This window comes from Ambystoma mexicanum, chromosome 2p (genome assembly GCF_040938575.1).
Source record: "Ambystoma mexicanum isolate Mex_15411 chromosome 2p, UKY_AmexF1_1, whole genome shotgun sequence".
In the NCBI taxonomy this organism is placed as follows: Eukaryota; Metazoa; Chordata; class Amphibia; order Caudata; family Ambystomatidae; genus Ambystoma; species Ambystoma mexicanum.
In genome coordinates this window covers 147,823,087-147,850,327 of record NC_090923.1, presented here as the reverse complement: position 1 = coordinate 147,850,327, position 27,241 = coordinate 147,823,087, and the positions used below count along the sequence as shown (strand labels likewise).

The 27,241-nt window shown below is 45.7% G+C and overlaps 1 protein-coding gene across 1 annotated transcript in view; it reads left to right on the top strand.

The window, feature by feature from the left end:
• The first annotated feature begins 621 nt into the window (after nucleotides 1-621).
• Nucleotides 622-27,241, top strand: part of ALDH1L1 (aldehyde dehydrogenase 1 family member L1) — a 685,374-nt gene continuing 658,754 nt past the window's right edge. The window contains exons 1-2 of the mRNA XM_069643393.1: nucleotides 622-653; nucleotides 800-918. The gene's annotated coding sequence lies outside the window, so the exon portion shown is untranslated. The remainder of the gene's footprint in view (nucleotides 654-799; nucleotides 919-27,241) is intronic.

The window sequence follows — 27,241 nt, the reverse complement described above, 5'->3', positions numbered from 1 at the left end:
TAATCTTACTTTGAAATTATGTCGATTGGAGCTAAACTTATTTGTCAATATCATACTGTCCATTTTGGACTTAATTCTGATCATGAGTTTGCAGTTTTTCTATGAAATAGTATTCAAATGTCATCCAACTTGCATCTGTTTAAATCATTCATATCTACACTTCGCACCTTGTTTGATGATCATTGTAAGAGGAGTTATAAGGTTTGTACAACTGTGTAAGCAGGGCGCATGTTTTGCAAGTTTCACCTCCTATGAAGTATTCGCACTATATACTTGAGACACTAGGGGGTCAGTGCGTGTCACTTCAGGCTTTAAGGAGAGACTGAGTCATTGCTAATTTGATTAAACGATCGTTGGCGAATTGCACCTACTCCCCCTTTCAGACTACAATTACTGTAAAATCAATCCCGGCAAGAACATGGCACTCCTTCATATTTCTTATTTATTCTTTACCAATTTGTCTTCAGACCGAACCAGTCAATGTTGTAACTTTACACAGATTTAGATGGAGCTTTCACTTCCAAGATGGCGGCCGCAATCACACACTAGCTGCAAACCAGTATTGCAGTCTAGTCTTAGGGAACCGTCTTAGTTGCTTAGCATCTGCACGGCGCCCAGTGTCTGAATCCAGAGCTGTGAAACGTCCAGTCGAGGTAAGATCCTTGCGCTACAGTCCCTTAGCTCTTTTCAATGCTAACGTACCTATAATCTAACTATCTGTTTCACCGCCGCTTGGCGATCTTGATGTATTACTAATCTAATTAGTGCACCTTCTTTTGCATTCACTTTGGTGCCCCAGGGAACCCTCCATACGATTTGGCTTTCACTATTTGAACATGTTACTGCCTGAATTGACCTTGATGATCCTATTGAATATGGAAATGCAGTGAAACGTACCGCAACTGCGAGGCATCAGAGGTATGCCTGTATTCTTTATGAGATACCATTTTGCTATGATTACATGCATTTTAAAATGAAACATACACTCTAATTTTGTGCCCATTTTTAATTGCTCTTGGACCCTATCGGGTACCGTCTGGGAATTTTATCGGATTGGACTGATCTTTCTGAAACGCATCTATAGTGACTACAAGGTACCTTTCTAAATTTTGAGGTCACTTGCATTCGTGCTCACTTCTGTCCTGTTGTACACCGTCTAGCAAATGTATTACTAACGGATTATCTTTATCTCTCTCTCCAACCCCCTTCTTCACCCCTCTCTCTATTTCCATTGATTGTGATGGTTTTTATATTTTTTCGTAATGTGGTATATTTTGTATCAATTGTTTAATCTGTATTATATGTTGATTTGTTACCATTGCCCTACCATGTTTTGTGTCTGCATGTATAATTATGTTGCGTTCATACTGTATCCTTTTTTAATTTTTTAGTTTTTTTGTTATGGGATATGATCAACCTCTGAAGAAGAGCCATTTTTTTTGCTCGAAACAATTGTCAGGCTGTTTTTCAAACAATAAATCTGCAATATACAAGCTCTATCATTGATTTACCCATTTGGCGCTGTGAGACTGGTTGTGTTCTTAAACTTTTCACCTTTGTGGGTACCCAGGCAAAGTACCCAACCATACCAGTCACCTGCAGCCTTGGGTGTACTAACTTTAACTTGCAAGGGCAGTGGACTCATTTGGACTCTTTGCCACCAGTATTATTTTAAGGTCTAGCGAGGTATGAGCGAGAGCAAACTCTCAGTAAACTACATCTTGTTGTTAAAAGGGTAAATGTCAGGAAAGGCCATTTCGTTGGCGTTTTTGCCAAATTCACCCGAGCAGCGTGATGTAAGGCCTATTAGGAAAGAATCGCGATCAATGTGCTTTGTTAGGGCTAGAAATCATTATTCAAGGGCGTGCACAATGTAACCTGATACTAGTGGGGTCAGATTTCCAGAGGTGCGCATGTGCGAATGTGCAGCCATGCTGCTGAGAAACCATGGGTTCCCAGTTTTGTTTAAATGCGTCCTATTTGTTAAGTGAAATGAGAATATAGGCTGGGGAAGAGGCCCTGTGATTGATGCTTTCTCTATTTTATAATAGCTGTTGAGTGCACGGTTTGACTTGCATATACTAACTGGTGTTGGGTGATTCAGGGTGAATTTCAAACAGCTGGTGTTTTCAGGTAGATAAACGTATGCACCCTATATGCCCATTAAGGAATATTCCGTGCCCTGTGATATGTTCACAACCCCTCCAACCCAGCATCCTGCCTCCTCTCCAACAACACGCTACCCTCCTTCGTATACCCTACCCCCACTTTCTCTACCTCCGCACAGCCATCCTACCCCTACTCTCTCTATCCCCAAACACCCATCCTACCACTATTCTTTCTACCCCCAAACAAAGCACCCATCCTACTACTACTCTCTCTACCCCCTGTGATGAATCTTGCCGAGTCATCACTAAACCCCAGCCTAAAGTCTGCCATGTGGCATGGGCAAGGCAGCCTATGAGGAATTCAACCATCTGCATGGGAAAAGGGCGCTTGACGTGGCTTTTTTCATTTGTTTAAAAAGAATGAATGATGGGGCCATGCCCGCGCACTTTTTCCACGCTTACCGCAGAGCAGAAAAATAGTCATGTACTCTGGGAGCACACAGCTTACCAGTGCCACCCTCCCCTGTCATGTGTAGCTGACACCTGACAGCCGTGGGTAGATCAAAGGTCTTTGGCCATGGGCAGCCTGATTAGAATTTTAAGGCCCCATGGATTTGCATCTCTATTGTGAAACCTTGTTGGTGGTGGTGAATACTGAAGAATGCTAATTAGCAGGCCTCAGGGAAGGCCTGTGTGCAGGGAGTGACAATGGAGACCAAACACCAGACACCTCTTTGTAATGCAATGTGTCAACTTGGTACTAACACCCCTCCTTGGTATGAAAGGGCAGTGAATGTCCTGTCTGGAACCAGTCCTTTCAGAGCAAATTGTAGGAGACGAAGGTCTGCCTGCAACCTCCTACTTCAAAGGAGGCCCATGTTGTGGTCAAACACAGCATAGGGCTCGGTTAATTAGGGAGACACTTTGATGTACAGCAGACAGGAAAATGTGTGGGACTTAGAAGTATATGTTATCATCCTTGCCCTGTCTGTTGCCAAATGCCCGGGTTCTGACCTGAAGCATCAATGAAGATTGTTGGTGGGGACCCAGGATTGGTCCATTAAGGTGGGCTTAGCCTACACCAATTGCTGGGGCCAATTTGGCTTTAAAAGAGGGCTGAACCAATCACTGATCAGATCATCTGAAGACTTCACAAGGAGTAAGAAGAAGGACTCATTTGGACCTGAGCTGAAGGTGCAGTCTACCTTACATCTTCCACCAGTGAAGGAAGGCCAGGAGTTACAAGAGGGAAGCAAGATCCCTCCTCTAAACATCTCCCAGGGAACAGAGGGAGATACCGGACTCAGAGGACCCGTTCAGCAGCTCCAGAACCGGTACCCAGCCAGCACACAGCGTGCCATGCTAGGTTCTGACAGCAAGCTTCCTAGGTGGGAAGTGCCCGAGAGTCTCTGGACAAAGGACAGGGCCGTTGCCTGCTAACACCCTCCTGAGCTTTGGGCCATCCGCCCTGATAGGACACAATCCCTGCAAAGAAGCTAGGAGGAGTTCCACACAGGCATCATCCAGCGTCCATCTTTTTACGGACAATTTTGAGACAGTTGAGTCCCCTAACCGCATTCAGCTGCACCGCTGACTGCTGTCATGCCGCAGTCACCAGAGCTGTCTGAGACACCTTGACCAGCATTCCAGATCTGCCAACCAGCACAAAGACAACTATTCTTGGCCCCAAGCCACGACGCCGGAAAGCCTGCAGACGCCCGACCAGCCTTGCTTGCCGAACTGCCTGCCGCCTGGTACCCACAGCTGTCTCCAGCCGCTTACTCTGTCTCAAGGGCTGCGTTGTGCCCTGGAACTGCCTCAACGCTGTCGAGAACCAAGAACTTCTTCAGCAACAGGTACAGTGTGGTTCTGCCCCACCTGTTCCTTCTCTGAAGGCCCTTAGAGACAGTTACAACCCTTTGCCCCTTTGGTGTTGAAAACAAATAACATTGAACAGTAAGACTGATTGCTTTACCAACCACCCTCCGAATAGTATCCAGAGTGCATCCCTTTCCTTTGTGAAACTGTATGTTCTCTGTGTTCCTTTACAGTGGGGGTTGTAATTGTAGTGTGCTAGAACTATCTGTTGTACTAATAATAAAGTAGATATAGCTATACAACCTTGACTGGGCAGTCCCTTTTATCATTAGTTAATAATTTTATTTTCACTGTGTTGCAACTAACCAATGATCCAGGACCTTGCAGAGATACGCATGCCGCTCCATCCACGTTACCAAAACTAGACAAGGAGGTCTTATAAATTACTTGTATTCCAATCTGTTCGGATCCCTTCTGGTGTACTAGAGGTGTGGGGTTGATTGATGGTTTAGAAACCGATATTCATCCCTGGACCAATGGTGCCCGGGAAGTGGATTCGTCACAAAGCCACTACCTTATCGTAACCCTGGGGGTAGTATCAGGAGGGAGGATCACATAGGAAAAGATGGCTGTCGGGGGGAAGTGGTGACTCCTTTAAGAGAGACGTTGTATTCTCTGTTTGCTGAAGACGAGAATCGTATAATTCACAAATGCCTAATGGCACGCTGTCATTGTTTAAAGCCCTCCCAGGAAATAACCCAAAGAAAATGCTATGAAAAGTGATCTAGGAGTTCAGGAGTTAACTATAACATCCTCTAATTCTCATAATAATGTCGTAAGTAGAGGTCCTAACTCCAATGTTAGAACACAAACCTTTTTTACATTATTTCCTAACTCTGACAACTCTCAGTTTACAAAACAATGTAACCTAACTAAATATCAAAGGACCAAACTCGCTATGAACTACAAGAACCATAATGCCTGCGGTACTGGGACAAGGAAGACGGGCTCAGAGTTAATGAGGATAAAAAGTGCTGCTGACCAGAATGTGCGGTCTAGTTGTTGTGAAGAAAACCACATGAGCGGGACATTTAAATTGAGAAATAAATTGGAGCTGAAGAGAGGTGTGGACAGTGTAGCTGAAGCAGACTGGAGTGCTGAAGTCGCTGTGAAAGCAGCAGGACGCCCAGCTGATGCCGATGCAAGAAGGGAAGCTGTGCAACAATGCAGACTGCTCGCAGCAGGAAGTTACATCGGACAGGAAAGGCCAGCTGAAGGGGAGACGTGCTCCCATTCAGGCGAACGGCACTGCGGTGTGGCAGAAGAAGCAGAGAGCCAACTGAGCGGTCGGAGCTATGGATAAGGAAGAAGCAGTCTGCTGAAGTTACGTAAACAATGCCAGCTGTGCGGGCAGGACACAGGAGTTTTGCCGCATCAGCTAACAAAGTGGAGATGCCAAATAAGACCAGTGAGTTGGCCTAAACCCAAAGTTGACCCCGGCACACTCCGAGAAGACCATTTGATGACAAGTGAAAATTTTGAATATCGAATCAAGAAAGTAATACACAAGGGAAACCTATATCCCGCATTGCCAACAGCCAAGAGGCTGTAAAGAAAGAGTACAGAAGAAACTAGGGCATAATTCTCCTTTTATGAGACATCAATTGGGGGAACATATAACCCACATTACCAACAGCTAAGAGGCTATAAAGAAACTACACAGAATCAAGAAGGGTGTAAGGAGTTATGACCAGCGAAAGAAAGAGGATGAGGTCACAGGGGATACAGAGTTCATGGACTTGATGAGCATGGGATAGGTTAAATTAAGTCAGGTGTTTGTGGCACACCAATTATATATCGACTACAAAACACTCAAACTTTACTGGGATTTGTAGTTTATTCGCTTTGTTGTATATATTATATTGTTAATTTAAATTGGTGTTTGAGAAGTAAAGTTTGGAGGAAGCATATTCCGAGCTTGAGACGGGGCACTGCATGCGTGTACCTCTTGCTCCTCCCTCTCAAGCGCAAACTGACACCCATAATGTATTGACTGTACTTGCCAATTAAATGCATGATTATTTGGCTGCTATGACGGCAAGATTTGCTTTTATGTCTCAACAGCTTTGAGTCTAGCAAACAAATTGATTCAGCAACAGTTTTAAAGCCCCTATTGTTGTATAAAGGAGATAAGATACTTATTAAAAGCTTTGTACGGTGTTTTTACAATCCATGTTTTGAAGTCCCATATGTAGGAGAGGAAGTGTCACCCACTTCTGTAAAGGGGAAGGTGTGCCTGGTTACACCTCAGTGATGTCAAACCCTATAAAGAAGAGACTCCCCTGCCAGAACTCCCTGAATCTAAAGGTGAAGAAGAGACGACACGTGTACAGACACGGTCTACCACCCAAAGCCAAACAACAGCCAAAGGAACAAGAGAGAGCATATATGTTTTCTTTTTAATAATAACAGAAGGAAATTAGTGGCTATTTTTCCTAAAAATCGTACCTGCATATAACAAGAGGAGCACTTTCACGATAAGAAATGTATTTACTTTATTTATTTATTTATTTGCATTTGGTTAATTTCAAACCTTCGCAAAAAGACATTAATTCAAACATTTTTCCACATAATATAACAGTTCATAATCAATTGTTAAACAATATACTCCTAAAACCTTTAAAAATATTTAAAATACACAAAAACATCCAATTTGTTTACACCTCATAAAAAGAGTTTCAATTGATACTAACAAGTTAAACAGATATTTAAAAAGATACTCCAAATCATCCAAAGCAATTTCCTGAAATTTTTAAATTGACACATCTAAAGATAATTCGTAGCTATTCTATATCTTTCCCCAGAAACACTCGGTGTTGATAAGAGCTGTATCAGGAACAACGCAGAGAAAAAGCTTACAGCGAATTTCAGTGAGGACCGAGCATGCTTGAAAAAGATGTCGGCTGGTTTCAATGTATTGAAAACAATGCCTACATACCCTCAATGAATGCTCAATACCCTGTCTCAAGCCCATGACTTCCATAGTCGAAATTACATTCAGTTTAAACCATAGCATGTCACCACAATGTTTTCTTGACGGCTGCTTTTTCAGATAGAACAGCATATCATTAAAAGCTCTAGTTTTATGTTTTAAAACAAATGATAGCCCAATGACAGTTCTCTATTCTTTACCCAATCAAGCTTAAACATAATTTTCTTTTTGTCAATATACACTGCTACCAATTTCTCAAGGTTCAGGTCATAATTAGCTAACAGTTTTATACCTGAGTTAAACCACTCCGTTAAAACTCTCAAAGAGTTACAGAAAGGCACTGTAATTCTGCTAGTATACTGTTCACAGGAGGGAGTAAAAGAGATCTTACCAATTGCAAATATTTCCAATCTGCCCGTCCTTGTCGTGAAATTAGGCCCACCTCATGTCTGATCACTGATATGGGCATCCCCCTAGGGAGAAGGAGTAATTTTTTCCATATCAAAGACTCTATTTTGCTCCAGTAATCCGGGAGTAAACCCAATTCCACTCCATACAAAAGACGTGGAATCATTTTTTGATGGTGATATTTGATCATTGGAATTGCTGAAAATTTACCAAATTTCATGTCGAATACTAAGGTTTCAGAGATGTTCAATTTAATTTTTGTCATCATCCAATCAGAATCTTTTTTTTTCGATCTCCTGTTGACCCCTAGATATTTAAAGGACTGGACTATTTCCGAACCTTCTTTTGCTATGGCCCACTTAAATTTTGGCTTGTTTTTCTTTCCATAATTTAGCACCAGAATTTGGAGATCCAGTGCTGCATAATATTTGTTGGTCACTGTTAAAGCCCTTTAGTGGCCTATGAGTGTCAGATCGAACAAAACAATATCATCGGCATATGCCAAATAATCTATTTCTAGGCTCCCTAGCTTAGGAGGGAAGTTTCTAATATTCTTACAAAATGTTCCCAAATCGCAGGTGTACAAACTATATAAACGGGGGCCAACAGACATCCCTGCCTCAGCCCACAGCAGCTGGGCTCCCACTTTGTGTAGTTACCTTGTTGATCTAGATGCACCCTAACCTTGTTGATCTACAAGGACCCTAACCTTGGTGTCTGTGTGTAAGGCCATCATGATTTCCACAAGGGCCACGGGACATTCCATCTTCCTGAGCTTTTCCCACAGGCGATGTCTATTTACTCGATCATAAGCCTGTGAGATATCCAAAAAGGCACAATAATTTGGCCTTTTTTCGTGTTTGGCCTGTACCTGGAGAACATTGATTATGAAACTGTTGTGGGCAGTGCTTAGACCTTGTTGAAAGCCCGATTGGAATTTATCACTTATTGATTTGTTATTTGCCCACTTTTACAAATGCTCCAAGATAATAGCCCCAAAGATTTTACTTGAAGAATCTAGAAGGGAGATAGGGCGATAGTTAGAAGGTAATGCTCTATCTCCCTTCTTGTGAATTGCAACGATATTGGCCTTTCTCCAAGATGGAGGCAACATTTTTGTACCAACCATTTCAGAGAATAGGACATACAAAAAGGTGGCCCAAAGGTTAAGGTTGGATTTAAATGTGGCATTTGCCAAACCATCCGGGCCGGGGGCATTAGATTTCTTACTTTTCTTAATGGCTTTCATTATATCCTGTAGATCCATTTTTACCTGGTCCGACCAATTGCTGGTTAGAGCAGGCATTCCCTGTTTCACCTCGTTTGAGCGGTACAGCGTGTGCGAAAGTGGGTTTCCCATACAGTTGATGATATAGGTTGACATTGCAGGGAACACTGGTTAATTGGGTCGTTAATCAGTCTCCAAAAGGAGGCTGAGTTTTTGGTAGTGATTGAGAACAGCACTGCCTCTGAAGCATTTATATAGAGTAGGAACCGATGGCCCCTTACCCAGTATTTATACTCAAGTCTCAAGAGTTTAGCTCTATCTTTATAATCAGAGGAACTTTTTCTTAGCTGTCTAAATGCTTTATTGAGTTCACTCTTTCGCTCTACCAACATCGTGTCATATTTGTGTGTATATCCCTGCTTCTTTTTAACATTCTTACCACTCTGCACATTTGGTCGATATAAGTTCCCCAGAAGCCATTGGATTGATTTATCATAAGTGGTTGGGTAATACAAATCACCTTCATCATTTGAACCAATGTGAAGGAGGTGATCATTGAACCTGTGCGATAGGGCTGGCTTCCACACTAATGTATTTTTCCATGTCGTAGCCTCCACCACTACTTTACAGTTATTATTTACGGTATAGTTCACTGATTCCTGCATAGTTAGCACTAACATGTGATGGTCACTAGATTTTAGTGGGTTTACTCTAAGACTATCACATTACTGAAAAGAAAAAGATTCTGACAAATATATGTAGTCTAAAGTGGATGTCAAAGGGCCATTTTCCCACGTAAATTCGGGAGGATAATCATCCCTTAAATTTCCACTTGCTATAGTTAAATCCCAAAAGTTCAATTCACCTCTTATTAATTGCCCTCGTTTCTCCCCACTTCAGAAGCCCCCCTCCTGGTTGCCTCAGAATACCATTTGACGTCCAGGCATTCACTATTAAAGTCACCCAATACAATAATCTCTGCATCCTCTTTTTCCAGAGCGTTTGCAACTAGAGCTCAGAGTGCTTCCATAAATGTTTCAATGCTTTCAAATTCAGGGTCAAAATATATATTGCAGACGTAACAAGTTTGGTTTGACAAGGTTCTTTGGTCCCCCACCATTTTTACCATTTGAATGTCTCTCCTGTGTGTTTCAACTTTGGATATTGGTAAACCTATGCTGTTTTTCACAGCATACAAGGGGCCCCCTGCTGGGAGATCCCGTGCTCCCTGAATAGCATCTGCTGTTTGAACCAAGTAGCCATCTATAATGGGACATGATGTCAACCAAGACTCCTGTAAACATAGTAAAGCACATTCATGTAGTTTAGAAAAATCTGACTCCAAAAATTTGTAACCTCTACAGTTCCACAAAGCCAGAGAGAGTGCCACTGATCATCTTCCAACGGCTTGGGCATGTCCCCTCGTTGTAATGCGGACATTATCATGGACCAGTTATACTCAGTCGCTGGTCTCTCTGGATTCCCCTCGATAGTTCTTCGCTTTTCTTGGGTTTGAGAGTTTATACCTATGGAGAGTGGGTTTGAGGAGATCAATTCTTGAATGGAGCAAAGAGGAGATTGAGATGATTGGGATAAAAAGTGCGCATTCCGTGCAGAATTAGGGATCATAAATGTCTGCACCACATTGTATCCTAATGTTAGGAGAGATACCACTTCTGATAAGACCAAGGCCCTAATCATTCTTGACTAAAAGTAGAGTTTTGCCAGGTTCAATCTGCCTTTTTTTGGGAACTGGACCAGTGCTATATCGCAGGAAGAGATCAGTCTCAAACTTGGGATCTCCCGAAACAGCGCCAAAATTCTAGGGCAATTTAATGGTAGTGAATATCCATTGGAGAACATCTCTGTCAAAATCAGTGTGAGGTCTTCATGCCAAGTGTTCTTGGTGACTTCATCGCTATATTTTTCACGCAGCATGGGATTTAATTTTTGTTCGATTCTAGAACGTTTGTCAGACTGTTCATCTCTCCCTTTCTCGCTTAAGCCTTTATAAAAGGTGTCTGCCGCATCCAAATAGTTCGATTGAGCTGGGGGGTGATTCAGAGAAATTATAGAGTCACCCTCCCCGATATTTGCTAACACTGGTGGGTTAAACACCCTGTCGGGCCGATTTTCCCAAAATGAATCAGCCTTGTTTGTCTCCTCTCTTCTAATGTCAAAAAGTTGCTCTGCTGGTTAGCCTTTTGATTGCCCACTCATTTGCTCCAAATATAACAAGGTTTCCCCTTGAACTCCTGTTCATCCTTGCTCCTCCTGCTATACGTCAAACACCTTGCTTTTCGATAGCTGTGGTTTGTTTATCAGCTGAGTATGAGGCTTATTTCCAATGGCAATTTGGGCCCGAGACCCTGTGTTAGGAGTAGGAGTGTCAGTTTCGGGAGCCTCGTTTGCTGTCTTTCCTGCACTTTCAAAGGATTAGCCGGCTGCTGCATCTTCGTTGAGGTCAGGACATTTATTAAAGCTGTTGTTGGTGAAAAGTCTTCCATAAGAGCCAAGCTTAAATCAATTGACTTGCCCCCACTATCCATATCCGAGTAAACCACCAGTGCACTTTCCACTTATCCAAGTCTTTAAGTGGTTCTGCTGTTGGTTTTACAAACCTATCTATTGGGAACTTCAGCTCTTCCACAGAGGTGTCATGTTCCGAGTCGGTAGACGTCTCTGGAACCGCTGGCGATTAAGCTACCATGGTAGTACTGTTTAGTTCCCAGAATCACGCCTAGCGGTCTAGTTGTTCTGACGTTGTCCGCCAGCAGGGTTATCTTCCCTCCCCTTCCGGCGGACAGTGCGTTGCAACCCTTGGCTGGCGTTTCGTCCTTTCCTCTTTGGTAGGCATCGCTTAGTTTCCTCTGCTTCCATACACATGGTACTCTTTGCTTCTCTTTCGTTTTGCCGCTTCGGCGGCCCTTCCCTTTCTATCCGTTCGCTTTCTTTTCTGTTTACCTTTTCCTCTCTTGTCTTCCGGTTTCTCTTTCTGGACCCTCCGGTCTTTCTCCCCGCTTTCGTTTATGCCTCCTTCCTTGTTGTTCCTCCTTCTGGCTTCGCTTACTCCTGTTTCCCTTCTCATTGCTCCACCTTTGGCTTCTTCCGTTCCCCTTCCCATTTTTCCACCTTTAGCTCTTCGATTTCGGCGGCTCCAGAATTCCTGTCCTTTCCGTTCGTTTGTTTCCGATCGATCTGCATTCTACCAAGGGGTTTTTTTGGGCCAACAGGCTTTTTCCCCTTTTTTCCGGCTGTTCCGGAAGGGGGCCCCTGGGTTGTTGGTTCCAACTCCCACGGTGGCTTCATTCCATGACAGGCCACACCTGCAAATAAAAAAAAGGAGCATATGGGAAGGAAGATTACAGAAGCTACAGCAAGAGCACTCAGAGTCAGGTGAGGAGGAGGGTGATAAAAAGGAGCATATGGGAAGGAAGATTACAGAAGCTACAGCAAGAGCACTCGGAGTCAGGTGAGGAGGGGGGTGATTCTGCTCAAACCATCAATAAGGGCAACAGCGCTGACAGTTTGCAACGCCCAGCTCTTACCATGGCTACTCCTGAACAGATACAGGAGTTGATAGCCGCTGTTCAGAACCTCAATCAAGAGGTACAGAATTTGAAGGCTGAAAATGCCATTCTCAAACAAATTGTAACCACACGAGAGGTGCACTCCACGGATTTGCCCCCCATGGCACTCTCTTCAGGGAAATATGATGGCACACCTAAAAAGTTGAAGGAGTTTATCGAGGCCTGTCAGCTATACTTCAAATTCCGACCAAACATTTATGCATCGGTGAACACGCGTATTGGATTCATGGTCTCCAACATGACGGGAAATGCGCTAGCTTGGGCAACCCCCCTTGTGAACAGCAATGACCCGGTTCTACAGAACTTTGATGGCTTCCTACAAAGACTGAAAGATACCTTTGAACATGCTGAAATTTCCTTCACGGTATGCAAAGAGTTACTGGATGTACAGCAAGGATCTACTGATCTACTGTCCTATATCTCTACTTTTAAACATCTTGCTACCGAGGCTGGTTGGCCAGACCAGGCCCAGTACGTGATCTTCCGGAGAGGACTCAAGGAAGAAATCAAGGACGAGCTGGCTAGGATCCCTAGACCTACCACATTCTCAGACCTATTGACAGCTGTCCTACAAATTGAAAATCGCTTAGGTGAACGTAAAGCAGAAAGAAAGAAGGCCAGACTTCTGCTGCCCTCTCTCCCCTCCTTCTCTCTATCTCCACCTGTCTCGAGAGCACAGAGAGAAGAACCAATGCAAATTGGTACCGCTAGGGCCCCGTTAACCCCGGAAGAACGGAAACATCGACGAGATTCCGGTTTATGTATGTACTGTGGTTCTGATCGCCACCTTTTGAGAAACTGCCCGGATGTTCCACCCAGACGTTCGGGAAACGATCGCCCTCGGACCAGTTAGGGACCGGTATCCGAGGGTCTTTTCAAGGTCCCTACGTTTCCTTATCCGTGGTTCCCCCGCAGAACAGGGATGATTGCCGATTTATGGTCGGATCCATGCAGATTACCGTCTCGGAACAAACCCTTGATACACTGGCACTCATAGACTGCGGCGCGGCCGGCAATTTCATTGATACTGTATGGGCTGAGAAGATGGGATTACGCCGTCTCCGTAGAGATGAAGAACACAAGGTTGAGGGCGTTGATGGATCTCCTATCAGTTCAGGTCCGATCACCCATTCTACTGAACCTCTTCAGGTCTGTCTGCTAAATCACACTGAAGCCCTTGCCTTTGACATTATTCGAGCGACTCAAGGACAACAAACTCTTGGTAAAACCTGAGAAATGCCTGTTTGCGGTCAACACTGTACCGTATTTGGGGTTTGTGCTTTCTGAACAAGGTATCACGATGGATCCCGAAAAGGTCCGGGCTATAACTGCATGGACGTCCCCCACAAGCCTTAAAGAAGTTCAGATGTTCCTAGGACTGGCCAACTTCTATCGAAAATGTATTCTGCATTTTTCGAATGAGGTACTCCCTATAACTACCCTCCTGAAGAAGGAGGCGAGACCATTCAAGTGAACTGAACAGGCTGAATCAGCTTTCCAACATCTCAAAGACCTGTTTTGTTCAGCGCCCATACTCAAGCAACCCAATCAGAATAAACCCTTCATTATCGAAGCCGATGCATCCATAGGGGCCATTGGAGCTGTTCTCCTTCAAGAAGTAAACGGGAATGAACATCCAATAGCATACATGTCCAAGACGCTCAACAGCAGCCAGCGGAATTACTCAGTGATTGAAAGAGAATTATTGGCCATCAAGTCTGCTTGTGAAGAATGGAGACATCTACTGCAGGGCGGTGTCACACCATTTACCATTCGTACTGACCACAAGAATTTGCAGGTTTTACGTAACCTGAATTGTATCAACTCCCGGCAGGCCAGGTGGGCCCACTTCTTCAGTCAATATGACTCCGTCATAACGTACATTCCTGGCAGTCAAAATATCTTGGCCGATGCGCTTTCTCGTAGGCACCTGCATGATGCTTCGGTGATGTCACCCAACAAACTCATGTTTCAAAAAGAACGCATCATTAGTTCCGTTACTGCCTTTTTTGATGACGTCAAGGAAGCCATTGCTACCTCTCCACCGAGTTTGGGTAAGAACCTCCGGACCTCGGTTAAGGACGGTCTTATCTTCATCGACCAGAGACTATACATCCCATCTTCGCCTCTCCAACAAAGGGTCATGGAATGGTGTCATGATCATCCCACAGCAGGGCACCGGGGCATTAAGGCCACTTATGAACTCATTTCCAGACATTTCTATTGGCCCAGTATGTCTGCTGAGGTAAAGAAGTATTGTCACGCCCGTCTTGTGTGTTCGATGAGCAAGAACAGATCACAAAGACCTTTAGGTCTCTTACAGCAACCCGAGATTCCAACCAGACCCTGGTCTTCTATATCATCAGATTTTATTGTAGACCTTCCGCCTTCAGATGGACATACCTGTATAATGGTTACAGTGGATTCCTTTACCAAGCTGGCTCACTTCTCTCCGCTTAAAGGTCCACCATCAGCATCAACCATGGCAGAAGTTTTTATCAGGGACATATTCCGGTTGCACGGCTTACCTGACAAACTCATCACGGATCGTGGGTGCCAATACACCTCCAAGTTTTGGAAAGATTTATGTGGCTGTTTAGGGATTGATAGGGCACTTTCCTCTGGTTTCCACCCCCAAACCAACGGTCAGACAGAGAGGCTCAACGCATCTCTCGAACAATACTTACACTGCTATACCAACCACCTTCAAGACAATTGTTTAACCCTCCTTCCTACAGCAGAATTCACCTATAATAATACGGTTCATTCTTCTACCCATGTTAGCCCTTTCTTCTGTACTTACGGTCTGCATCCTCGTGGCATTATACCCACATTATTACCCCCAAGCAACGTTCCGACTATTGAATCTACTTTGGCCAACATCAGGGACGCACACCAGACGGCTCGTAAGAGCCTACAAGATGCTCAACATAGACACAAGATACAGGCTGACAGACACAGACAACCATGTCCCAGCTGGGGGGTGGGTACCAGGGTTTGGCTTTCCACCAGGTATCTTCTGCGATGGGTTCACCCCTCCAAATTGTCTCCTAGGTACATTGGTCTATTCGAGATAACATCTAGGGTTAACCCCGTAGCCTATCGTCTGAAACTACCCAAATACCTATCCCGCATCCACCCTGTATTCCATTCCTCCCTTTTGCGGCCAGTAGATTCCTCCATGAGACCCCGACGACCCGTCATCAACCACAAAATTACTGACGCTTCACCTGTGGAATATGAGGTATCCTCAATCCGTGATTCCAGGTACCGGAGAAGCAGACTAGAATACTTGGTGAATTAGAAGGGGTACCCTGCTTCTGAAGATTCTTGGGAACCCAGTTCCTTTGTACATGCACCCAGGCTTGTACATATGTTTCACAGAGCCCACCCGGGCAAAACGGGAGGGTCCCGCCATGGAAGGGGCCATACTGTCATGTCCCGAGTCGGTAGACGTCTCTGGAACCGCTGGCGATTAAGCTACCATGGTAGTACTGTTTAGTTCCCAGAATCACGCCTAGCGGTCTAGTTGTTCTGTCGTTGTCCGCCGTCAGGTTTATCTTCCCTCCCCTTCCGGCGGACAGTGCATTGCAACCCTTGGCTGGCGTTTCGTCCTTTCCTCTTTGGGAGGCATCGCTTAGTTTCCTCTGCTTCCGTACACACGGTACTCTTTGCTCTCCTTTCCTTTCCCCGCTTTCGGCAGCCCTTCCCTTTCTATCCGTTCGCTTTCTTTTCTGTTTACCTTTTCCTCTCTTGTCTTCCGGTTTCTCTTTCCGGACCCTCCGGTCCTTCTCCCCGCTTTCGTTTATGCTTCCCTCCTTGTTGTTCCTCCTTCCGGCTTCGCTTACTCCTGTTTCCCTTCTCATTGCTCCACCTTTGGCTCCTTCAATTCCCCTTCCCATTTTTCCAACTTTAGCTCTTCGATTTCGGCGGCTCCAGAATTCCTGTCCTTTCCGTTTGTTTGGTTCCGATCGATCTGCATTCTACTGAGGGGTTTTTTGTGCCAACGGGCTTTTTCCCCTTTTTTCCGGCTGTTCCGGAAGGGGGCCCCTGGGTTGTTGGTTCCAACTCCCACGGTGGCTTCATTCCGTGACAGGCCACACCTGCAAATAAAAAAAAGGAGCATATGGGAAGGAAGATTACAGAAGCTACAGCAAGAGCACTCGGAGTCAGGTGAGGAGGAGGGTGATTCTGCTTAAACCATCAATAAGGGCGACAGCGCTGACAAGAGGTCTTTGCATGTTTATTAAGTTTGTTCTTTGATTTTCTTGGGGGACAGAATGTTTTTTTTGTATAGGGATTTGGCACCAGTTAGGTTTTCTGGAGTAGTGCTTGGGGCCTCCTCCTCTATTGTGGGAGGAAGACTTTGGCTACGCCATACATTTCTCATAAAACTCCGGGAACCGCTTCGCCCACGTTTTGACGGATCTTCTGATTTTTGGTTTTCTTTAGTTTTGGCAATTCCTTCCCCTCCGTATTATTTGCCTTATCCACCATTTTACATTGGGCCACTCTTCCAGTTTCGCTGGTATTTTGAGAAAAAGGATCAGAGCCAAAACTTGAGCTCTGGACCCTACTGTGAATAAAGCCCTCCAAAAACACCAATTTGGAGGACAATGAAGTTAGAATGGCACGCTGTTCGCGAAATTCTTCTAAGATTAGATCGTGAGAGTTCCCCATCCATGAAAGGGTGAAGTTCAAGGCATGCAATGCCGAGCCAGGTGTATTGGGAACATCATGCATAATAGTATGCATATGGATAGATCCCTCCTCTTCATGTGAGAGGTCATGCAAGGAGAGGTCCTGTGATGAAAAGATTTGTTTACGGTCCAAGGGTTCTGAAGTAAACATCATCGGAGATTGGGGAAGGTTTTCATCTGGCACCCATTGAAGTCCTGGGGAAAAGGACATTCTCTGTCCTACCAGGTTTGTCTCCAATTGATGAGACATGATTTTCCCCAAAGGAGACTTTTCCTGGGCTGGCTCTAAGGGAGTCGCAAAAAAGAAAAAAAAAGAAAAACAATGCCTACCTAAAACAGGCAGCCTGGGTTAGCTCCAGGGGCCCCCAGAACCACTGGTGTTGCCACAGGTGTCACTGAAGAAAAGCACAGCGCAGCCCAGCCGTGACGGACTGGGCACTACAGGCAGCCGCAAGAAAAGGACCACAAGAGAAGACCAACAAGGAAGGCTAACGTGTGCTTGTTAGCCACTCTTCTCCCCACTCATCTCCCCACTTGGTTCTCGGCTTCTGAGCACATCACAGCACAATCCCGTTCCGTTCCTCGATACTAGAGGAAAGGACCGTAGAATGTGTCAAACCGCACCTCGAAGTTACACCACAGAGGCCGCTTCTGACACGCATACTTGTGAAATGTATATATGCCTGGGGACCACTCCAGTGGTGACGGTGTGCGGTACAAATACCTTTAACATTAACATTAACATACATTAAATGTTTCCCCAGAAGACTCTATTGTTTATGATCTTTTCTTATCTAGTAGCACTTATCCTGATTTAAGAGTAAGAAATATAACTCTTGCTGCTGTTTTAGGGTTTTTATCGCTATATTGACAAAGTTCTCCCTGTAAACAGTGAGATTTCGAAGAAACGAAAAGAAACTTTGATATTTACAAAGAGTGGACACATTGGCTACTATGCTTATTGCAGTTCTGTGCACTTTATATTAGAATTTTTTTGGTTGTGAGAAGTGATACATTCTAATGTCACCAAAATGGCTTATCAAAGTGCGATGGCAGAAAACACTCCAATAATGAATGCTCAGGTAAAAAGAGTGAAAACCGATATATAGGGAAGACTCCATAGATGTAAATAGCTACATCCGGCATCTGATCACCTCACTAACAACTTGTGGTATAAACACATCAGCCGAATGGGGAGGAGAATATCCGATGAGAGCTGCTACGTGTGTTGCCTCATTCCATACTCCATGAGCTCTTCCAGAACACTCATAGTCACAGAATACCCATGCACACATCACATTGTCTGACATATCTTATTTATTTATTTTTGCATTTATTAAGCGCAATAAGCCCCCGGCATCAAGGCGCTGATTACAACATAAGCAATACTTAACAAACAATGTTCTGATTAACATGCAGTCAGTTGGTACAGTACCATAAAGTTAATTTCTTGTGATCCTGGATGTCCAATATGAGCTCTCGGTAAAGTGAAGAGTCTTAAGATGTTTCCTGTAGGACAAATAGGATTGATAAGGCCCGCTGGGGGCCTTATGGGGCCACAAGCACCCCCCTATGCAATGTGGTGCACAAAGAAGCTAATTTCGTACTTGCTTCCAATTCAATTTTAATTGAAAAAAAAGAAGGAAAAAGAAAACATTTTTAAACACACACAATTGCAAATCCTTTGGTGCTGTGTGCCTGGCTTCATTGTGAGGCTGTAGCTGCCCTCCTTTCTTAATGGCCACCCTGTTGGTGTTGATTTGGAGTGCATGACTTCCTTGCTAAATTAACTCTGATTGGGGCCCTCATCCTTGAAAGGCCCAATCAGCACAGCCAGCCGGTGAATGCTGGCACGCCTCTAAAAGGCCCCACACCTAGGGCTCCTGTCTGTTCCTGTCAGTGCCTGACCAGTCCTGAGGGTCCTACTCTATTACCACTTCATCCTACGATGCCCCATCATGTGGGATACTGCTTCCATGTACCTCTGGACTGTGTCTGACCCCCTCTTGCCATCCGGTAAGTACTGTCTGTTGCTTGGTGGCTGCTTCGCCTCTTTATGATTCTCTCCCTCTGCCCCTCCAGTCTTTCACACTTGCAGATGTCGCCTGGACTACAATAAAACATCATTCTTCTCTCACTACCTAATCTACATTCCACTGACCCCATCTCTGTACTGCTGTTCTGTAATTCATATGACATCCACCATAGGTTTGTCTGTTAGGGTAAAAATCAAATTTACGTGTCCCTTCATCCTGCATTGTATTAGTCTGTTAGTGTAAACATCCAATGTGGGTGTCCCTTCATCCTGCATTGTACTTGTCTGTTAGTGTAAAAATCAAATTTAGGTGTCACTCATCCTGCACTGTATTTCTGTTCAGGTTCAGAACTGTGCATTGCAGCACTCACATCCCCACCGCTTTCTCTCTGCCTTTCACTTCCTCCTCCTGCCCGAGATGGAACTCTCCATCTCCCAATCTACTCCAACTGCTACACCACCACCTATCCGCTCTCTCTGACAAAATCGGGATGTAAAAAGCACAAAGAAACATCCTTGCTGCAAACCCTGGCCTCCCAATTGTAGACACCTATGTCAGTACATCCTCAAGAGAAATCTTCACTAACATCCTTTTCTCTGTCCCATCTCCTGACCTCTGGACCTCTCACCTCACTGCCACTCTCCAACCCTACTCTTCAACATCCATCAATGGAGGCACCAAGTGGGAAGTCCTCCTTGCAGGCTTCTTCTCATCCCGCTGTTGCATCAATGTCTACCGCACAGGCACAGTCCTGGTTCAAGGCCCTCAGGCCAACCTCCTTCTCTTTAACCGGATCCTGCCATCTCTCATCAATTTGCTTCCTTCGCCTGCCTCTCCCCCTTCCTCCACCTCTACTCTACCACTTCTTATGGAAGACCCATGCCCCTTCACTCCGCCTCAAAAAACCTTTAAAGACAGTGATCATTGCCACCTGGCGACCCTAATTCTTGCTCTGCCATCACACACTCTGCTGCTATCTGCCTTCTCCTTGAAGACACTGACCTGGACATACTGCACTCACTGAAACTTGGTTCAATGCCAGTTCAGTTACTTCTTTTGACTCACTCCTTCCCGACGGCTTTAAGATCATCTCAAAGCCTCCACCCCACCGTGCTGGTGTAGGGGTTGCCTTAATCTTCTCAGAGTGGATTCCTTCTTCCATCCTTCTCAATCAGCCCTATTCATCCTTTTGAAGCATAGTATGCAAACTGGTCATCTCTCCTTCCACCACTTGGACCATTGCTACCATCTACCAGCCTCCTGGCACTTCTCTATGTTTTTTTCTGAGTGGGCCGACTTCTGTTCCTCCATACTCTCTACCACCTCCAACCTGCTACTACTAGGTGACTTCAACATTCACCTAGAGTCCCCTTGCACAGCAACCACCCTCTTCACTGACCTCTGCTCCTCCCTATCCCTCTCCATTCTTCCTTCTGACCCTACCCATTCTGCTGTGACAACCCCTCATAAAGCGGTGCCAACCTCATTCATGAACATCCATCCGATGAAACGAGTGTCAGCTGCTGCCTTCCCTTCCACCTTTATTCCCCCTTGCTCACCCAACACTGACTCTACCACTGATTCTGCCGTCAACAATATACATCTGTCTATTACTAACAACCTTGACATCCTTGCCCAAGTCATGAGGAACGCCTGAAATCTGCCTCCAAGCGTAACACCTGGTACAACTCTGAACTTGCAGACCAAAAACATGGGTGCAGAGCTGCTGAACAGAAGTGGCACACTTTAGGCTCATCCTCTGACAAACTGGCCTGCCAACTGAACCAGAGACATTACAGACTCTCCACTCATGCCAAAAAAAAGAGCCCACATTCAGGCACAAATGTCCAATGCATCCAACAAAATGGCTGAACTCTTCAAAATCTGCAGGAAACTTGCCAACCCGTCCGCAGTATCTTCTGCCCCTACACCTTCCCAGGCCCTTTGCAATGCACTCACCTCTCACTTCGTTTCCAAAACCCAGGACATACTGAACAGCCTTGTCACTCACTCTTCCAACCCAACCCTCCCTCCTCTACCTCCCCTACCACTCACCCTCCTCCTTCATCCTTCTCCTCCTTCGGCCTGTCTCCCCTGAAGAAGTCACCAGAGTTGTCAACTCTGTGAAGGTCTCTTCCAATCAGGTTGCCCAATGCTCTTCCAGAACCATCAAGGACAACATCTCCTCTCTTGCCCCTGCTCTTGCTGATCTCTGCAACCACTCTTTTACTACTGGTTCCTTTCCATCATCTCTCAAGCACTCCCTTGTGCGTCTACTCCTGGAAAAGCCCTCGGCCGACCTTTCCTGCCCAGCCAACTACTGCCCCATTTCCATCACCCCTTACCTGGGGAAACTGCTCGAGAAGATGGCCCTCTCCAACTCAACTCTCATACTGAACTTGGTGGCTATCTATACAACCACCAGTCTGGATTCTGAGCATCCAGAGCCACGGAAACCACTAGCCTGAACACCTGTGAAGAACTGCTTGCATTCCTTGACTCCAACTCCCCTGCTATCCTCATCCTCCTTGATCTCTCCTCTGCATTTGATACAGTGAACCATTCCATCCTCATAAAAAGGCTCCATGATACCCTTGGTATCTCGGAGTGGGCACTTGACTGGCTTACCTCCTTCCTAACAGACCGTTCCTTCAAAACCATTCTGGCCCCTTTCTCCTGATCTACTTCCCTCTCCACCTGTGGTGTCCCCCAGGGCTCCATTCTTTCACCCTGACTCTTTAACATATACCTTTCTCTGCTGGCACGTCTCATTTCTTCCTTCTCACCCAACTTCCAGCGCTATGCTGATGACACACAACTCTTCTTCAAGCTTCCTACTAAAGCCCTGGCACCTTCCTTTATCCCCGTCTGCCTCTCTGCCATTCAGGCCTGGTGCACTGCTGATGACCTCTGCCTCAATGCCAACAAAACAGAGATTTTCGCCATTGGGTCCCCTGCACCCTACTTCTTCCCTTCACTCTGGCCTTCCTCCATGGGCTCCAACCCTGCTCCCTCCTCTGAAGCCAGGAGACTCAGAGTCATCTTTGAGTCCTCCCTTTCCTTCATCCCTCATATTCAGGACATTTTCACAAAGTCCCACTTCCTTCTCAAAGGAACTGTACCCTTCCTCACCTTCCCCCAGAGACTCAATGTTACCCGTGCGCTGGTTCTCTCCAGGCTAGACTATTGCAATAGCCTCCTCCTTAATCTTCCTTCTTCCACTCTGCGACCCCTCCAGCTAACCCAGAATGGGGCAGCAAGACTTATCTGAGGCCAGGGTCCACTCTATCTTCAACGCTTCCTGACTAAATAGTCCCCTACTAGACTTCCGCATTCATCTGGCACCAACTCCCTGCATGTGAAGAGGTTCGCTAAACAGAGAGCTAGTGGTTGATCCCTTTCCTCAGCGGGCACCCTGCTGTGGAATAGACGCTCTCTCCCTCTGCGTCTTGAGCAGGATCTCCTTAAGTTCCGAAAAAGCCTCAAGACCTTTCTCTTTACCTGTTCCTGCTCCCCCTCTCTTCCCTGCTGATCTTAAAGCATCCTGACTGATGTGCAGGGCCTTTATGCATCCTCGTGGCCCGACCCCCGCCACATCTCTCATCCCAGCCGCTGTCTATTTACTGCACTTACTTAGGCTCACCCTCCCTTCGGGAGATTGCACTTACGTTTTTCTCTTATTAGCACTTCACCCCAAGCACTTCTCCATGAACACCACAGCACCTATTCCTTACCTCCTTCCCCGCTGCACTTGCACGCTCCGAACACTCACAAGGCATAGTAGGTTTGTCTCCCCTCCCTGTTATGTTCTTTATTGCTCTACTAATTCAATTATTTATTTTGTTATAATTCATTGTCTGCTCCCCCTTTCCCCACCCTGTTGCCATGTGGGTGCTTTGAAACAGTTGTTGCTAATTGTATAAGCGCCTAACAATTGACCAATAAATAAATAAATACATTGATCTGATCTTGGTGAAAGTGGGAGAGAGTTCCAGTTTTTAGAGGTGTAGAGAAGAAGCCAAGTACCCCCACCGCAACCACACCTACGCATGAAGGCAGAGCGTGCCTTCACTCCCCTGAATTCTCTATAGCAGAGAACACTCCCAAGGACAAGTTCAAAGTCCTAATTGACAGCAGACCACTGAGGTGACGATAGAAGATATGCTAATTGGTGGGAAGCTATGTTTAAGGCTAGCTCAGCAGCACCTGGAGGCCCAGTCTGCGTGCTGCTAACATATGTGGAAAAGTACTGACAAAGGTTAGAGTGCCAACCATTGGTAGGGGGCCGCGTGATTAAGGGTCCTATAGTTGTGTAGCCAATGGGACGTTGTGTATTTAGTGACATTCGTAGTGACCTGTTTGAGGGGAGGGCTTAGTTGCCCCACCTGATGTTAAGAAACCTATCACTTTCTCTCACTTTCTCAGACTAGTATCGAACATATGCTTAGATGTTCCCTTAGACCCAATCACTTTCTTCACTAGGTTTTTGTAGTTTTCTACGTAGGATGACGTTAGTAATATGTAGGTTGACATCATCAATGATGATTTGCGGTTATAAAAGAATGCTTTTTTTTAAGATGCACTGAGAGATCATGCGCTGAGACGTCCGTTGATGTCCGTTGTACTCCCTGTTTTAGATAATAGATATTAAAACCGTTACTCTTTTGCCAACTACCTGAGTCGTTTTGATTATTGATGTTTGATTAACTTCTGCATCCCCATTCATCTCAAGGGTATTGCTACCTCCTCTTAAAGGGCCGGACTGAACCTCCAGTTCAGAGACGATGATTGGGAAGCTTGCAACATGCATGACAGGAGGACAGTTTCAGGGTAAGAAGGCCTCAATGCTCTGTGTAACAAAGGAAGATTCCCCACGAGTAATAATTTCATGAAAGTAGTATCCACCACAAGCGATGTTAACAAAGAACACAAAGTTATACAATATATTTCATCATGCCCGAGAGGATGGGGGATAATAACAGAGGAGACCCAATTTTTAAACTATAATGACAAAAGGGGAAAAGAAATCCCTGGGTCTTGAGAAAAAGGCCAATTCAAAATAAAAGGGCAAATATTTACTCAAGAAGGATGGATTGATGGGCTGATCAACTGCAAGGCAAGAGTGCTAACAGAGCAACCACGAGTGGTTGTCAGCAAAGTAAAATATGAATGACAAAAGGACTGGGATAAATACATAAAAATGCTAATGTCGGTGGAGGACGAAGCAGACCCACTACACATACTTCTGGTGAAAAACGCATCCTTATGTGTGAGAAATACGGGAGCAGTAAAAGTAGTAGAAAACAAAGGGTGTAAGAAAATGTATGATTTTCCCGGAAATGAAAGTAGGAACAGCTGTACTAATGGACCATTATTGGGCCTGTGGTACGAAAGCTTATATGAAGCAGCCTCCGAATTGTGGAGGTGCCTGTTCCTTAGTCACGATAGGCACACCAGCTCTTGTAGTCTCCCAGAGCAATATACAAATTGCTAACTTTCCAAGATGGATGCACATTTACTCTTACCCGCAAAAAAGGGAAAACAATTTATTAGCAAAATCAGAAGAGGCCTACAAGGACATACCAGATGAATATAAATTGTTTAGTAGAACAGCAGTGACTCTCTCTTCTATTTTCCTCTCCGGAGTGCAGATTGCTGCAAATGTGAAATGGCTGCAAATCACAAGATGGGAGTTGTTGCAACCAATCAATACTAAAGAGAAGTGCCAGAGAGATCTTCCTCAGAGTCAACAGATTCAATCTCAAAGTCCCCCTCGTCCTCCTCACCTGAAGAGTTTGGCTCCAGAAACGGAATCTTCTTCCTTCCCCTTGTCGGAAACTCCTTTTTTTAATGAAGATAAGGCCTGCCACAGAAGGAAGCAACTGTGGTCGTGAAGTGTCAGCAGGCCAGTGACCTCGCTTCCGGGGCAGCCGCAAATTAGGGCAAAAAGCCTCCTCACACAAAAAAACCCTGTTTGTTCCAAGATCCAAGTATGATGGCAGGTATGGTAGTGAAATACTTTCTTGCTGTAGAATACCTGATAAGACACTCGGATCCAGGTCTGGTCAGAAGCAATGAGAGGAAAGTCTTCCAGGAAAGGCAGGTAAGTCCAAGTAGTTATGGGCGAACTCCCCCAAACATATCAGAGGAAAACAGTAAATCCCAAGGCAAAGAATACCAGTGTTAAGCTGTGCGTCTCTGGAGCGCTGCGTACCTGAAGTTTCAGTTGCTGGTCTCGCCGGTGACGCCAGACTGGTAAACCTCCAAACTGAATGCAGAAATTGTAACGCTAGGAAGCGACCCCGACCCAACCCTAATGGAACAGGGATGGATTGGAATCACCTCCCAACGCCACTGGCTCACCTCCGTGCGGATTAAAGTGACGTCGGGACAGTGCAAGCACTGACAGGGAGGTGATGAGGTGTTGAGCTGGTATGATCCGGTAGAGGTTCACAACTGGAGGATGAGAGGTCTTCAAAGATGTCCAGGCACGATCCACCAAGGCAGTTGATAATCAGGAGGGCTGGCACCCAGAGCCAATATGACAAGAAAGATCCAGGCAAACAAGGAGATCAGGAAGAGAGTGGACCCAGGGAACAGGGAGGCCCAAGGAGAGGGAGAAGGCCAAGATGGGAACCCCACAACCTCCTAAGAGCCACAGAGCCAAGGGAAACTAATCCCAATAGAAATGAACCCAGGGAGGGGAGAGGAAACTGGAGGGCAGGAACCACAAGGAAGGGACCCAACAGGAGCTAAGGTAGCCCGAAGGCCAGAGAATTGGACAAGGAAGCAGGAACCAAGGAGCAGGAACCTGATGCAAGGCACCAAGCGACGGTAAGTGGGGAACAAACCGCGTTAAGACGCGATCAGTAGAGGGCTGGACGCTATTTACAGCGTCCGGCATGAAAGCGAGGCGTGGAACGCTAGCGGGACTGCGCATGCGTAATGGCCGAGCGGGCACCAGAACGAGGCTTGGAACACAAGCTTGTCTGCCCGTTCCTGGTTACCCGCGAGGTTCGCGCATGCAAGCGAGCGCTGGCCCGCTGCCTACAGCCACGCTTCCCAAGCCGGTAATATGGGTATAACTGCCACGTCCGGGAACGGATGCAACGAGAAGGCCAGGTAAGTGTCCTAACAGCCAGTCAATGGAAGGATCAGCAGAAAGAGGAGGAGCCCCCGGGAAAGAGAACCAGGCGCAGCAAGGATGAGAGCGCCAGATTAAAACAGGGAGCGGGGAGAGACAAAGCAGAAGGTAAGGCAGCAAGCCGGGGGGAAGCAAAGAACTCGAAAGGGAAGCGAGCCAGAACAGAAAAAGAGGGAGAGAACCAGACCACGAGCACAGAGCCACTGCAGAAAGAGAGAGAGAGAAAGGGAAACCGCGGACGGGGTGGGACCGCTGCAGGGAGCTGAAAGAGCTCGAAAGCACTGTAAGAGAGAATAGTAGCAGAGCACCGAAAAAGAGGAACACAGCATGGCGAATTCAAAGGGAAATCCCAGAAAGTTGCAATGCATCGGCTGCCGGGAGGAGGTGGAATAAGAACCTCCTGGCGGCGGCCATGTTGCTAAACAACTAGACCGCATACAGAGGAGCAGCAAGCAATGTGATGGCATGATCAATAGAGTCACCGCCTCCAGTGATTCCATAAACGCCAACCCCCCGGGATCGTGACAAGAAGGGATTAAGCACCACAAAAGAAAAGCTAAGGGCCATCAGACTAATGACCCTCAAGAACAGGTATTTCCTTGATCTGGTAACGGCCATTGAGGGGGGCATATGTGCACAAATTGGCCCATCTTGCTGCACGTACTGACCTGCCCACAATAAGGATAATGGGACCCTCACAGAGGCTATAACAGATCTACACACGAAAATGAACAAGGAGGTGGAGGACATTTTCAATGATGACTGGCTTTCTTATATATTCTTCTGTATTCTCTCCTGGGTGGCCAATGCATTCAAAATACTAATAGCCAAACTGGTACTAGTACTACTAGGATTATGCACCTTGAGAATAGCCATAAATCAATGCAAGAAGACTGACAAAAAGGCAGTGGGAGTGAAAATAGTGATAAACGTGGATGTTCAAGTACACAAATATACACAAGCTGATAACCTACCTCATAGCCATGTAAGAGAAAGCCCTATCGTCGATCCAGCTTCAAAATATACTTATCCCCAGGATACTCACAATTACATTGGGCAATGGGTATTTTGCAAACCGGATGGGGAGTGCTGCTATATGATCTGGAGTGTTGATGAACACATAAGACATGCAGGTGACCTGAGAGGGATGACAAAAATATGAATAACCAAAGTACCTTACGTGGAGAAGGGCAAGAACAAGGGTGTGGTTGATGACC